The sequence below is a fragment of the Centropristis striata genome, chromosome 3 (assembly GCF_030273125.1).
Source record: "Centropristis striata isolate RG_2023a ecotype Rhode Island chromosome 3, C.striata_1.0, whole genome shotgun sequence".
In the NCBI taxonomy this organism is placed as follows: domain Eukaryota; kingdom Metazoa; phylum Chordata; class Actinopteri; order Perciformes; family Serranidae; genus Centropristis; species Centropristis striata.
In genome coordinates, this window is record NC_081519.1 from 23,090,007 (window position 1) to 23,104,099 (window position 14,093).

Genomic DNA, 14,093 nt, shown 5'->3' on the forward strand with positions numbered 1-14,093 from the left:
GCAGTTTTTCAGCGCCACTCAGGCATTTCTTACGCTTATCCATTTTCAGCTAACCCATGCCCTGAGGTCCCACCCACCCTGGTTTGTGTTGTGATTGACAGCACTGTCGGGGCTCTGTGACCTTGTCAGCCCATGATTGATTGACAATGGAAAAACATAGACCAATAATATGCGTCGATGCTGGCAACACACTGCTAGCCCTCTGTAGCCAATTGGCCGGACCAATTGGAGGGAATTTAGAGAGAGAAAAAAACAACCAAAAAAAACATAGCAGACCGGACCGGCCCACATTAGGTCAACGGCCCACCGGGACGATGCCCAGTATGCCAGATGGCCAGTCCACCCTGGGATAGATACTGGAAGAGTCACTTATGCACTGAAAAAAACATTTGTTTTCCCCTCTAAATATCATTCAAGCAGTTGTTTGTCAGTCACTGCAGTGTTTGTGTTAAAGGCCTCACAGTCCTGCACCGTCTCTGCATGTTCATGAGCCTCAACCAAACACATATGTTCACTAAAAATAAAAGTACACTTCAACAATCTGCATGGACTGCTCTTTACCCTAGAGTTGTGATTCAAAATGACTTGCAACTCTGTTTAACAGCAGAGGACAACCCCCCTTAACAATCTTTTTCCAACTTGAAATTCAATGACTTTTCCTTTAATGCCCTGAACATGAGAAAAAAGGTAAACACTGCCTCACCAACAGTATACAAATAGGGTCATTTTTGACCCAGGCAAAAAAAACACAAAAACCATGCATGCATGAACGCACATACGCATGCACATTTGCTAAATAAATATGTCTACCCCTATGCAGTACCTTTAGCAATAAAATTAATTAGAAATAAAATATTCACAGAGTTTGTGATGAGTGATGGTTGTTTCTTGATTTGGGTTTTAAAATTCAATCCAACTGCTTTATTTAAGGGGTTTAATGAAGGTGGGTCATTTTGACCCTTAGGACAGGTGTCGTATACAGAGAGTTAAGACAATAGAAGGGTTAAGAAACTTTTGCATGACACATTTTTAAGCACAGAGCAAATATGAAGTTTACATGCTCACCTTGCAAGAAACGTTTTTCTTCCAGGTAAACGTTATTCATTCGTATATTCAGTTCAAACTTTTCACCTTCAGTTATCAAATGTGTGTAGCATGTGCCTCCTCATGGTTACCTGCAGGTTAAAGGGCCAAACTGCCAAAAAGGAAGTGAAACAGTCCAATGTGCTGTATAGTGAGGGGGGCTCGGACAGTACCATGTTGGGAGGGGTGTTAAGGTTTTAGAGAATGTTCATCCAAAGTACCCAAAGACAGCATGTATGTCAAATGTTTTCTATGTTCAAACAATGACCTTAATGTTTAGACATATTTATTGTTGTATGTTGTTGAGATGTTCATATGGATGAATGACATGTTTTGTTCGACCTGCAGGAGGAGTTTCCTGTTTAAAAGAGAGTAGAAGCTCCTCGTGGCTTCAGTTCAGCTGCAGGCAGCAGGAGAGCAGGTAGGGATGGGTACCGAATTCGGTACTTTTATAGGTACCGACCGAATTCCGTCGGTACTACCGATTACCGATTCATGTAAAATCAAACGGTACCATGTTTCGGTACCTAAACGGCGTTAACTTTAAACTGATCATTGATTTCAACCCGTTTTCATTTGACGTCTTTGATTAACAAGCGTGCTGACGATCGCACTATTTTTTTTTTATTTATTTACCTCCTCGTCTGGTCCTGTCTGCTCACCGCGGCCGCTAACTGCTGCCCTCTTCCACCGCGGAACAGAGACCAACAGCCGGCTCTAGGTCTTCTAGCCGCCAGCTACTATCTCTCCAATGTCTCTACCCGGGCTTGGCCTTCGTCTGCCTCCAGATTAAACCTTCCTTACTCCGTTTGCTCTCTCCATTCATCCGTAGACTTTTCATTAGCAGCTAGCAGCTAGCTGCTGCATCTCTGGTCCTCCGCTAATACTCCGCTCTTCAACTCAGGAATATTACCTGCCACTTTACTCCAAACTGCCTCGCTGAAATTAAATCCCTCAGACTCCTGCGTCATCCTCGATATGTGCACAGAGCAGCCCGACTCAACTTTGTTTATTCCAACCATGCCGTGCCCACAATACTGTCTGACCGGTGCTCCGCCTCACAGCTACGACGTCATCACAACAAATCACACGTGCACTTGCAACTTTTTTTTTTTCTCCTCCGTGCTTTGCCACCTGAGAGCTCCTCTGCATTCTTTGATAACACTGCAACCTTCATGTTACAAAATGCACGTTCACTCAACAATAAAGCACTGCTCATCCTGGATTTTATATTGTTTTGATATATTTTTTAAAGTTTATATTTTGAGAAATAAATATGTTACGCAAAAGTACCGAAAATTGGTACCGTTGAGTACCGGTACCGATTCCCAGGTACCGGGTATCGGTACCGTATCGATTCAAATGTGAAAGGTACCCATCCCTAAGAGCAGGAGAACAGGTGCTTGTCTTTAGTTGGCTCACTTTCTCTACATGTTTCAACATCTTCAAGTGCATTCATTTATGAATTTAGAGTTTGTTTTATTTGGTGAAAAACACATTAAATCAAACACCAGGTGAATATTATTGCTGCAGGCGTTCCTCTTCATCCCTGAGCCAAATAAAACAAGACTTTTCCAAGGAGGTATGATTGTTGGCTTCAGTTGACAGACAGGAAGCCAGAACATGAAGGACCTGCAGCCTGTTCCTGTAGAAGGTTCAACAGTCTCTCAGTCTGACATGAACTCTGAGTCTCTGGTTCCAGAAAAGCTGATCTGAGTTTGTTCAATCAGTTCAGAGCAGGTTCACTCTGAGTTAAGTGCATGCACAACTATTATAAAGAGGCAGATTCACCATGGCAACAGCTAAAACACATTTTTAGAAAAAAAGTTGGCTTGGGATAAAATCGCTGCTGGAGACAATGAGTGAGTTTGAATTTAAATTATTTGTTTCATATTTAATAACAAGTATAATGTCAAAGGTGGAAACTGACTAAACGGTATTGAACCTAAACTTTATATTTGAGTTGTAATCCTGATCTGGAAGCAGCTGAAAAATGAAATATCATAACAGAGTGAAAGGAGAGAAACAGGCAGGACTGAGGTGGGACAGGCTCATGGCTGTATTACATTGTATTCATATTTGACTGATGTCAGTAAATATAATTCAGTAGCTATTTCAATAACTCTGCTCAATATTTCAGCACAGCCAGAGTTTAAGTTATCTGTCTTTCTGGAACAAAAAAATGAGAGTTTCCCTCAAATCAGGGTTAACATCCTTACTGTAACAGGCCCCTGGAAGTCAGCAGGCAGTTGTAGTTGGGTTAGGAAAAGTCACATAACTTCAGAAAGTAGGTTACAGAAACTGGTCCCTGCCCGAATTAGATACAGCCATTTTTATTTGTTTTCCTTCTGCATGATGTTGCAAAAAGCTTGTTTTATGTCTGAGAAAAATGTTTGTCTGCATAAGGCTGAACGTGTCCTGGACCCAAACCTGCACGCAAATCACAGAAATGATGCGGACATAGCTCGAGGTGAGACAAGAAACATTTTTGATTGCTTCTTTCAGAGGAAGTATGATGTAGAATTTGTTTGATAAGACCAGTGCTCTGCAAAGTGCTCTTAGTTTCCAGATCATCTTCATGACCAATGTTTTGCAGAAAGGTGCAGATGGCGGGAAGAAATGAAATGAGAAAATGAGAAAATAATATCATTAATGACTCACTTTTTTAATAGCATACTTACTGTGCATGTAGTCTAGCAGTTGTTCTTATAAAAACCTACCTGGAACTATAAAACAGGTCAAACAAACAAAAACAAAAGGGTGTGAACACATGGCAAGTGACACGTCAAGTGTCCTGTTTGTCTACCGGTAAAATAAACCTGTAAACATGTGCCTGCCCTAAAATAAAAATAAAAAGGTCACTGAAGTTACTGGAAGATGTGATTCTTCAGCCACTTCTTCACTGTTTCTGTGCTTTGGGTGCTCTGCACAGACACGAGTGTGAAGAAAACTTAAAAATGTCAATAAAACATAGTTGTTGTAATATAGAAACAACACAGTTCAGCTCAGCCTGACAGCTGATCAGTTGTGAGTTCAATGAAGTTATTTATTATTATCAGCAAAGACAGCAAACATCTCAAACGAGCATTAAAACCCTGTTGCACAATTGAGAACATTGTTATTAAATATAGCAGTTTTCATTCAGTTTTTCGAATGCAATAAATAAGAATAACTCAAAAATAAATAAAAATGTGTCATTGAGCTCCAACAAAGCTAAAACATTTGTAAAGCTGATTTATTTCAGCCAGGCGTACAAGTATGCAAGATTTGAACCATTCTCTAAAGCACTTTTTCTTTCTTCCTTTTTGCATTTTTATATTGAAAGAGCACATTAACTCGGTATGTGGTAAAGTTACCAGATCGCTTGGTGTCATCAGGAAAATTTGTGACCTGGTTAACCACAACTGTCTACTTACTTTATATTATAGCTTGATTCATCCACACCTTATATACTGCAACATTGTTTGGGCCAGTACATATGCCTCCACTCTCCAAAGTATTTATCTCGTTCAGAAAAGATTTGTTAGAACTGCCACATTTTCAAAACAACTAGATCCTTCTGCTCCCCTTTACCAAAAAGTCAAGATAATAACATTTTTTCAGATCAATATATGCATTTTTATCTTAAAGTATATGTACAGTCCAAATTCCATTCCTAAAGCTTTCAGTGAATATTTCCATGTCAACTCACCATTACATCAGTACAATACTAGACAACTGACCAGATTTCACCTCCTCACTATCTACTACCGTCAGTCAGTTCTCCTTAACATACAGAGGAACAATACTCTGGATTGATCAATTTAATAGTTAATACAGTTTTCCTCTCTTAACTCATACAAGAGCAGTTTAGCAGTTTACACATACACAGGCATGCACACACACACATTTCTACACTTTTCTTTCAGTTTACTTTTTAATGTTATTATAATTCTGCTTTATTTTATGCTAATTTGTTTTCTATTTCATAGTTATTTGTTTTTCATTTGACTTGTGAATTTTAATATAGGGAGAGGCCCTTTTTGGGTTTCTTGCTGCTACCTTTCACCTTCCTTTTGTTGTTATGTCTTTATTTCTTTTTTGTCTCATTATTGTGCAAAATAAAATAAAAACTTCAAACTTGAATATGAGCCTCATTGTACAAATAGAAAGACAGAGCTGTGGATGCTGCCTTTATGTTCCATGTTCTGTAACCTTTAGGCAACTTTACAACAAATGTGGTGTTGTATGTTTCAGCTATTCACTGATTAAAACAAAATTATGTTTGCAGCAACAGGTCCAGTTGGATTTATGTGGTGTATCGGTTGAATATGGACATATGGATTTTGACCAGTTTGCCTCCATGAAGGAAAGGAGAACTTCAGAAACCGCGAGTGAACGATCCCTCCCTCCTTCCTTCTCTCTCTCTGTCTGTCTCTTTGCTTGGATTCATCCAAACGGCCCGCCGAGGCTGAGACTGTGAGCTTTCTGCTGAGTTGTTGATGTTACGGAGCTTCTGTTATTTTACATGTGTTGCTTTGACATGTAGGTTGTGTCTACATTCATGGACACGATCAGCACCACAGACAGAGCCTGCAGGCTCTCTGACTGGATTCACCACAGTTTTCAGTTTTCCCAATTTTGCATTTGTGCGTAGTAGAATCAGCTCTTCTGCAAAAATAGTGCTATATGCCTGTCATATCAGGCACACACAGAGTGCTTGACCCCAGTCTGACCCCGGTGGTCTCCTTCAAAATATGTTTGAACCTGTTTTCCACACAGGAGCAAGAAAATTACCTATTATTACCTGTGTGTGTGGCACGTGTGTTTTTGGCAGGTGTCTTTGACCTTAAATACCCGAGTAATAGATGCATGTGACCTATAATGATCATTGTAATTGATGTGTGTGTGCATGTGAGTCATGGTGGACAGTATTATTTTGATGAGAAGAACCTTGCTGGTCTGTTTCTGTAGCTGGAGCCTCCCTGAACAGTTCTGATAAATACAGACCAGTGACACCATAAAGCAAACATTTCATTGTGCTGCTCTCTTCTGTGCCACTATCCCACACCAGATGTTAAGCTTTTATGGGATTGGGCTGGCTTCAAAGGCCCTTTATGACTTCAAGAGTGTTGTAAAATATTTCCAGGAGGCACGTAAAAAGAAATAATAAGCTTCTGTGACAGGTTGTGTTGGTTATGTGAGGCTGGAAAACAGTTTGAAGAAAAGAAGTTTGATTTTCTTTGCTTTACTTTTTGTCAAACAAGAATAATTTGACAGTTTGTGTCTGGCTCAGAGGAGGGCAACCTTCACACATTATAATAAAAACAACAACCTGTCTGACTCAGGCACTGACTCATGCCTCTGACAGACCTTTGCTTGTGTTTGAGAATCTTCAGTTGTACGTCGTTTTGGATGAATACGTCTGATGAATAAAATTGTTGTAACATTGTAACCGTCCTTAAATGAGCCCTTAACCATATAAAGTCTGAACCATGAAATAATTGCCTGAAAATTCTATTTTTTTTTAACTGGAGTGTTTATTGAACCTGCTGACAAATTATTATTATTATTTTAAATAACAATTTGCATATATGAATTCTAATTTGTACATTTATTGAACCTATTTAGTCTTTGACTTTCCTTTTAACAGTTCCCCTCAAACATACAAAATCTTTTTTTTCTCCATATAACACAACATCATACATCAGTGGAAGCAACAAATTATTTTTGCTACATCTGGTATTTTTGTGCAATTTGTTGCTCAGTTTCTTTAACTTCAACACATCTTCAATGCTCAATTTTTTTTGCCATCTATAAATACACACGAAAAAACAAATGATGTATTTCTTTGAATTGTTCAAGAGATGTTTAAATTTTACTCTAAATATACCTACACAGCAAATTCGGTAGTGTTAATTCAACTCGTATCGAGTTACATTCAACACTTTAAAAGTGTCTATATTGGTCCACACTAAATCGAGTTAAAATAACACTTTTGAAAGTGTAAACAGTTAACACTGTGACAGAGTTAGAATAACACTCTCAATAGTTTAAATTTAACACTCATCAGTGTTGAATTTACATAACACTGGTGTATAGTGTCAAAATGTAACACTCATCAGTATTGAATTTACCTAACACTGGTGTATAGTGTCAACAATTAACACTGAATAAGGTTCAAATTATATTAACATTATGGAGAGTGTTAAATATAATGATGATTATAAAATGAAAATAATAATAAAATTAATATATTTAATTTTTTAACACTATGTATTAAATATAATAATAATAATGATAATTTACAAAGAAAACCACACAAGTTTGAATGCAGTTTGAATCAACCTGTATTTCAAACAAGCACACCACATTAAAAACAGCATTGGCTTTGCAATAACCACAACACAGGTCACACAATATGACAATGTGGCACAAAGTACGTTTTTTCACACATCTCATTAGAAAACTGTTTGTCATAGGGTCTGTAATAAGTCAACTCCTTAATTGGAAAAACAGAAAATGAATCTGCTCTCTCATTGATACAGTATGCATTGAAATGACCATCAAAATAAAGAGTTTCCACTCTGCAAGTCAAAATAAAAGCTTGCTCATCATGTATAATGATGTTGGTGACCTTCCTGAAAATAGGAACTTCATTATTTGTTCCAGTACAAACAAACATACCAATCTGATATTCTGTTCCATAGTTCTTCACCCAATTAGTGTTTGACACTTCACAGTATGCATTTACATTAAAAACAGAACTTAAAACATCACCTCCTTCCAAGCTATCAATAATTTTTTTCACTGGACCAAACTCAAATCTCTGAAAATCAAAATTCTCCCAGTGGTAAGCTAACTGTCTTTGGTGTTGTTTCACCAATGCTTTTGTGAACCTTTTAAAAAAATTATGTTTGGCCTCAAACCTCATGCACCTTACGTGAAGGAGTGGACCTATTTTTCTAATACAACGTGGGTAATGTAGCATAAAATGATGCTTTAGAATCAAGCATTTCTGTAAAAAAAAAGACTTAAATAGCTTGTGGTGGTCCTTAATCAGGTACTTCAAATAATATGTCATACCGTTAGTTACAATAGGTGAAAACACAATATTCACAATATGAATCAAGAGGAGGAGCAAATTCCAGCAACAGTTATTTCTTTCCAATAGATCACCAAAAATAAGAGGAGCATTTCTCACAAGACACCATGACTGAATTGCGTTTGGTCCACACAAGATTATCGTCAACAGAGAGCTCAGTAGTTATTGGAGACTCTACTGACTGCCTGTGAAGTTGAGGGCTCACCAACTTCATTCTAAGTGTCCAAACCGTCAGCAGTATTAGTCAAATCAACATCTCTATGGAACTGAACAAGATGCTTCTTGAAACCTGAATAGGTGCAAAATGATAAACAACATCCCGGCTGTCCACATTTCAAATGTAGTCTTTCCAGGATATAGACCGTGGTGGAGTCTTAAATGCTGACAAAGCAATGCAGAACTTTTGTGGTGTGCCTTACAGACATAACGAAGAAACATATTGGCATCCAAGAATATTTGTCACCTCAAGCGTCGCGCAAAAACCTCGCTCTTAGCTCCTTGACTCTGGGACTTTCCTTGGCACTTCCCACATCAATGTTAAAAACTGTGGTTTGGATGAACGTACAGAAGTTGAAGAGGGATTCATGGTAGTTGACACTGAAGATGAAGTGTGCTTTGAAGAGCTCATCGAAAGCTGCCAAGGATGTCTGTGCCTTGCAAGGGATGGCCTTGTGCTCAGTGACGACATAGTATCTTTGGATGCTGTTCTTCTTTTCACCAACACACAGGAGGAAGGGCTGTCCCGGCTCCACACAAGCAAGGAAGGTTTCAACACTGGCTCCAATCTTTTAAAAAAGTGTAAATAAGAATCATGAGAAAATCATGAAATGTAGTGCCGCTACATTCAACTAAGCCAATAAAAATTGTGCTTCAACACAAGAAGTAGGATCATCAGAATAACTGCATTACTATACAGTACATTACTATTTGCATACCTGCAAATATCTCACAACATGGTCCTCAGCTTGACATGCGCTGATTTTAGCACCCTTCTTGTGGCCTTTGGAGGTAGGGGGAAGCAAGTGAACCAACAGTAGAATGCTTGACAGGTCACTGTCCCAGCCTACAGGAAAAACAGTAGAAATATCAGACACATTCACATCATAAATAATTGAGATATTTTAAAGAGAAGTATGAGCCAAACTGACCCACCTGAGTTGTGCTGCACAGACAAGAGGTCTTCAATGTGCTAATTAGAAGTCAGTTTTTTGCAGTCTGTCAGGATCCTCGGGTTGATAAAAATTGGCCATTTTGCCAAAAATCTGCCCGACACTTCCTCTCCAAACATCATGGTGAAGTCTTGGTCAATCTACAAAAGAACATGCATTTATACTTATGCAACTTAAAAGTGTATACCTTGAGTAACAATTAATTTGATAAAAAGAAGTTGTCTTTCTTACCAAGCCAGTGATGTCGAGGAATCGTGGGAAGACATCCAAAACTGTCGAAGAGCATTGCTGATCTTGAACCAGTGTTTGGCGGTACTGAAAAGTGGCCCTCATCTTCTCTTTGATTGCCGATTCATCAGTTGAATGTTTCAAAAAGGATATTGCTTCATGACAGTGCTCGCCAAGCAGTTGCTTATCAGTGCAGGGAACCTCCCTCTTTCTCTTTGGACTATCTTGATAGGGTGTGCAGATGGAGGACCTCTGGGACTGAGCTGCAGTGTTGCGCTGAACAGTCTTTATCCTCCAGGCCAAGTAGCCAGATCCACTCTGTGGCTCATAGAAGTGTTCATGTAATATTAAAAACATTAAATTGTAGAGTAGGTTCAGACCATATTAATACTCCATGCTTTTCATTTACAAACTTACATATCCATTGTCTGAGTATGGATCTCTGAGGCTGGGGAATAGAGAGATGATGCCAAAAGCATATTTACTTCGCACAGAGACAGGTGGGCTCCTCCTGAAAGATAAACACGACATTACAATTCCTTCAGTGTTTAAAAGAAACAAATTTTACTGTTGGTAGCTTCATTGAGTTTTAGTCTCTCTCAAACTGTTAGTTTTTGTATCATGTTTTAGTCATATAATATGCATTTATTTCATAGGAGAAATGAAATAATAAACTGCTTTACTAATATACAATCTCCTAAAATAAGTGTGCTGTTTTTTATATAAAGTTAAGTACAAATATGATCATTGAAGTCTTACCCATGAATTTCAACCATGTCGGCCACAAGAAGGTTTAACAACTGTCTCCTTGTGCTATCCGTTATTGTTTTCATTTTATCATATTCATCCAAAATAATCTGTCCACCCGGTTTGGCCAGGAGAGCATCTCTCACCATCTAAAAGATAAAGAATCAGAAAGCAAATTAGCAATTATATCCATCATCATCATCATCATCATCATGTCCAAAAACAAAACCAACTGCACAATATCTTTGTGTATGAAATTTGATTACACCTCTTTTGCAGATTTCCATTCAACTTGGTTTCTCTTCCCTCCATTTGTCTGAACAATCACTGTTACATCTGATGAATCAGAAGATACTGGCAAGGAGTCTCCTGACACGAATACATGTAGAAGCACAACTGTAAATAGTTTGTATGCACAAAAGGAAAAAATAATTAGATCTCCACAATACTCATTATTGATGATCCACTCCTTCCCTTACAAGTCTGAGTCTTAAGCCTGATTTCCACCGGGCGCGTTACTGCAGCGTCATGTCAGCGTTGCGTATGACGTTGCAAATAGGTAGCACTCTAATCAATGAGAGCATTTCCTCCGGGCGCGTAGCGTAACGTTACTGCAGCGTCGCGTCAGCGTCTCTACGCGAGCATTAGGTAGGACTTCTATTTCTCCGCGAGACGCTGCCAAATCGCGTGAATCTCAACCGAGCAGATCGCACCAGACAGGAAGTCCGAGTCAGAATCAGCGTAAAACACTTCCGCCCCTTTCAAAATAAAACACAATACGCAGTTCATGCAGCCTAAAACTACTTCACATCAACATTATGTTATGACCGGGGCACCAGATCAGCAATCAATCAATCAAAGGGTCTCAGAGGATCGGCGACACGGACGACAAGAGACTGATTGTTGAAGTGGAACATCGTACAATCATTTATGAAAAAAGATATTGTTTTTATAAGGATAGATGGTCAGATCAACATATCTTTCACCTCAGAGAAGCAAAGTAAGTTGGTTTTTGTTGTTGTTGTTTATTTTATACACACAGTTTATGCATAGACTGTATAAATAGAGTTTAAAGTTTATCACGGGATCTTGCAGTCTCCCTTATGGTCAGGATTATCGCGTGATCTCGTTATCTCGCGTGTATACGGCCGGCTCGCTAAGCTGACGTGCTGCTGCTGTAACGCGCCCGGTGTGAATTGACAGACGCAGCAAAAACGCTGTGGAGACGTGCTGCTGCTGTAACGCGTCCGGTGGAAATCCCCAGTTACCGGTTGACTTCTCATTTGTCACCCTAAAGCCTGATTTCCACCGGGCGCGTTACTGCAGCGTCACGTCAGCGTCGCGTATGATGTTGCAAATAGGTAACACTCTAATCAATGAGAGCATTTCCACCGGGCGCGTAGCGTAACGTTACTGCAGCGTCGCGTCAGCGTCTCTACGCGAGCATTAGGTAGGACTTCTATTTCCCCGCGAGACGCTGCCAAATCGCGTGAATCTCAACAGAGCAGATCGCACCAGACAGGAAGTCCGAGTCAGAATCAGCGTAAAACACTTCCGCCCCTTTCAAAATAAAACACAATACGCAGTTCATGCAGCCTAAAACTACTTCACATCAACATTATGTTATGACCGGGGCACCAGATCAGCAATCAATCAATCAAAGGGTCTCAGAGGATCGGCGACACGGAAGACAAGAGACTGATTGTTGAAGTGGAACATCATACAATCATTTATGACATAAGATATTGTTTTTATAAGGATAGATGGTCAGATCAACATATCTTTCACCTCAGAGAAGCAAAGTAAGTTGGTTTTTGTTGTTGTTGATTACTTTATACACACAGTTTATCCATAGACTGTATAAATAGAGTTTAAAGTTTACCACGGGATCTTGCGGTCTCCCGTATGGTCAGGATTATCGCGTGATCTCGTCATCTCGCTATCTCGCGTGTATAAGGCCGGCTCGCTAAGCTGACGTGCTGCTGCTGTAACGCGCCCGGTGTGAATTGACAGACGCAGCAAAAACGCTGTGGAGACGTGCTGCTGCTGTAACGCGTCCGGTGGAAATCCCCAGTATCAGTAAGGTTCCCTGCTCGCAAAAGCTCCTCAAACACATCTGCATCGACTTCTGTCCCTGATTCATCTGTCAAGTGCAGCTCAGTCTCAAGTGGAAGATCTAGCTTTTGAATAACTGATACAAATATTAGATTTAGAGCAATGGAAAAAATACAATAAGCACATAACCAGAAATTTGCTAAGCTTGTTTTTCAACATTTTAGGTCAACCTCTACTTTTTGATCTCTTCACAGAGGGCATTACCATTAGCCATCATAAACACAACTCCATAATATAAGACATTTAAATATCACATAAATTCATCAGGTATTGTAGCAATTAGTAAATTTACACAAACATTCTGGGTTATATTAAAAGTGATGCCAACCTTTCTGATGAAATGTGTTGAAGTCATCATAGCCATCTTCAGTCTCAGCCACTTTGACATACTTATGCGTTTCTCCAAATCTTACTTTCACCAACATGATGTCCTATGAAAAAAGGTGAAAAAGGCCATCCACACTATATCATCATTTAAAGTATGTTCACCGTGGATGGCGTCATATTTGAGTCAAAAGTCACCCCTTCCGGTCGGGTGAACGCTGGCGCGCTTTGTCGCCGCTGCTCACCGGTAACCAAACGAAATAAAACACTGTCTATTCTTTATTGGATGTCGTGATTGACCTCGAACTTCAGGATTACTGGTCTGTATGCTGTACTGACATCAGTTTATTGCTGTCATTTGCTTTTGGGCCAAATTTTGGAAGTATTCCTACCTGGGACCCCTTCCTGGCTCGTATTCCCCTCCTGGGAAACGATGTGGATTTACCTTGCAACACGCTGGCTTGCGGTCATCTGGCTCTTCCTGTCCCTCGTCCACTTGCAAACAAATGCACTCCTCCAGTATTCTGCTACTGAACTCCTCAAACATCGCTATCTCATCTCCTCCTCATGACCAGTATCTGGGCTCGACATCCCCCCGGACATCGCTTTCCAGCCTCGTCGGAAATACACTCATCGTGGATCTCGACGTAAGCTTCACCACCACGACACTCACCCCATAAAGACGATCTGGTCCACAACTCGCCGCCGCTCCCGTAACACTGCCCGAGATGTCAACCACTCTGTCCTGTCCAGCCTTGCTAGGTCGGCTAACTCCGCGGCTAGGAGCAGCACCACCACCTCCACCGTCAGGTTCGGTCTCCTTAACATCCGCTCTCTCAGCAGCAAGGGGCATCTGGTCCGTGATGTCCTTATTGACCGACAGCTGGATTTTCTGTGCCTGACTGAAACTTGGCAGCAGCCTAATGACTTTTCCTCTCTCAACGACTCCGCTCCGCCGGGGTTTGTTTACATCTCGCAGCCCCGTGCATGCGGCCGGGGCGGAGGTCTCGCGATGCTACACCGCGAGAGTTGGAAAGTCGTTCCCGTACCTGCTGCTCCTGTGTTCTCCTCCTTCGAGTACTCTGCCTCACTTCTGCCTGGACCCTCTCCCACAATTGTTGCCACCATCTACCGCCCACCAAAATACAACAAGGTCTTTATAAATGACTTCTCTCACCTCCTCACCCATCTGTCCTCTCTCTCACATAACACCATTATCCTCGGGGACTTTAATATTCATGTGGACAATAATACAAACTCTCTCTCAAAAGACCTCTCATCCTGCTTAGACTGTTTTGGTTTGCAACAATACATCAACTTCCCAACACACAATAAAGGACATA

General features: G+C 40.3%; 2 long non-coding RNA genes across 4 annotated transcripts; both read right to left on the reverse strand.

Moving 5' to 3' along the window:
- Window positions 1-7,403: 7,403 nt before the first annotated feature.
- Window positions 7,404-10,207, reverse strand: LOC131968787 (uncharacterized). 3 transcript variants are annotated; one of them, XR_009394065.1, is made up of 5 exons: window positions 9,982-10,206; window positions 9,568-9,882; window positions 9,320-9,476; window positions 9,103-9,230; window positions 7,404-8,952 (listed from the first exon to the last, which is right to left on the reverse strand). It is a non-coding gene; the product is annotated as an uncharacterized LOC131968787 (long non-coding RNA). The 3 variants fall into 3 exon arrangements; XR_009394066.1 differs by having other exon boundaries at window positions 9,316-9,476; window positions 9,568-10,207; XR_009394064.1 differs by having other exon boundaries at window positions 9,568-10,201.
- Window positions 10,208-10,399: 192 nt separating this feature from the next.
- Window positions 10,400-13,108, reverse strand: LOC131969035 (uncharacterized). Its single transcript, XR_009394082.1, has 3 exons — window positions 12,755-13,108; window positions 10,580-10,707; window positions 10,400-10,460 (listed from the first exon to the last, which is right to left on the reverse strand). It is a non-coding gene; the product is annotated as an uncharacterized LOC131969035 (long non-coding RNA).
- Window positions 13,109-14,093: the final 985 nt, after the last annotated feature.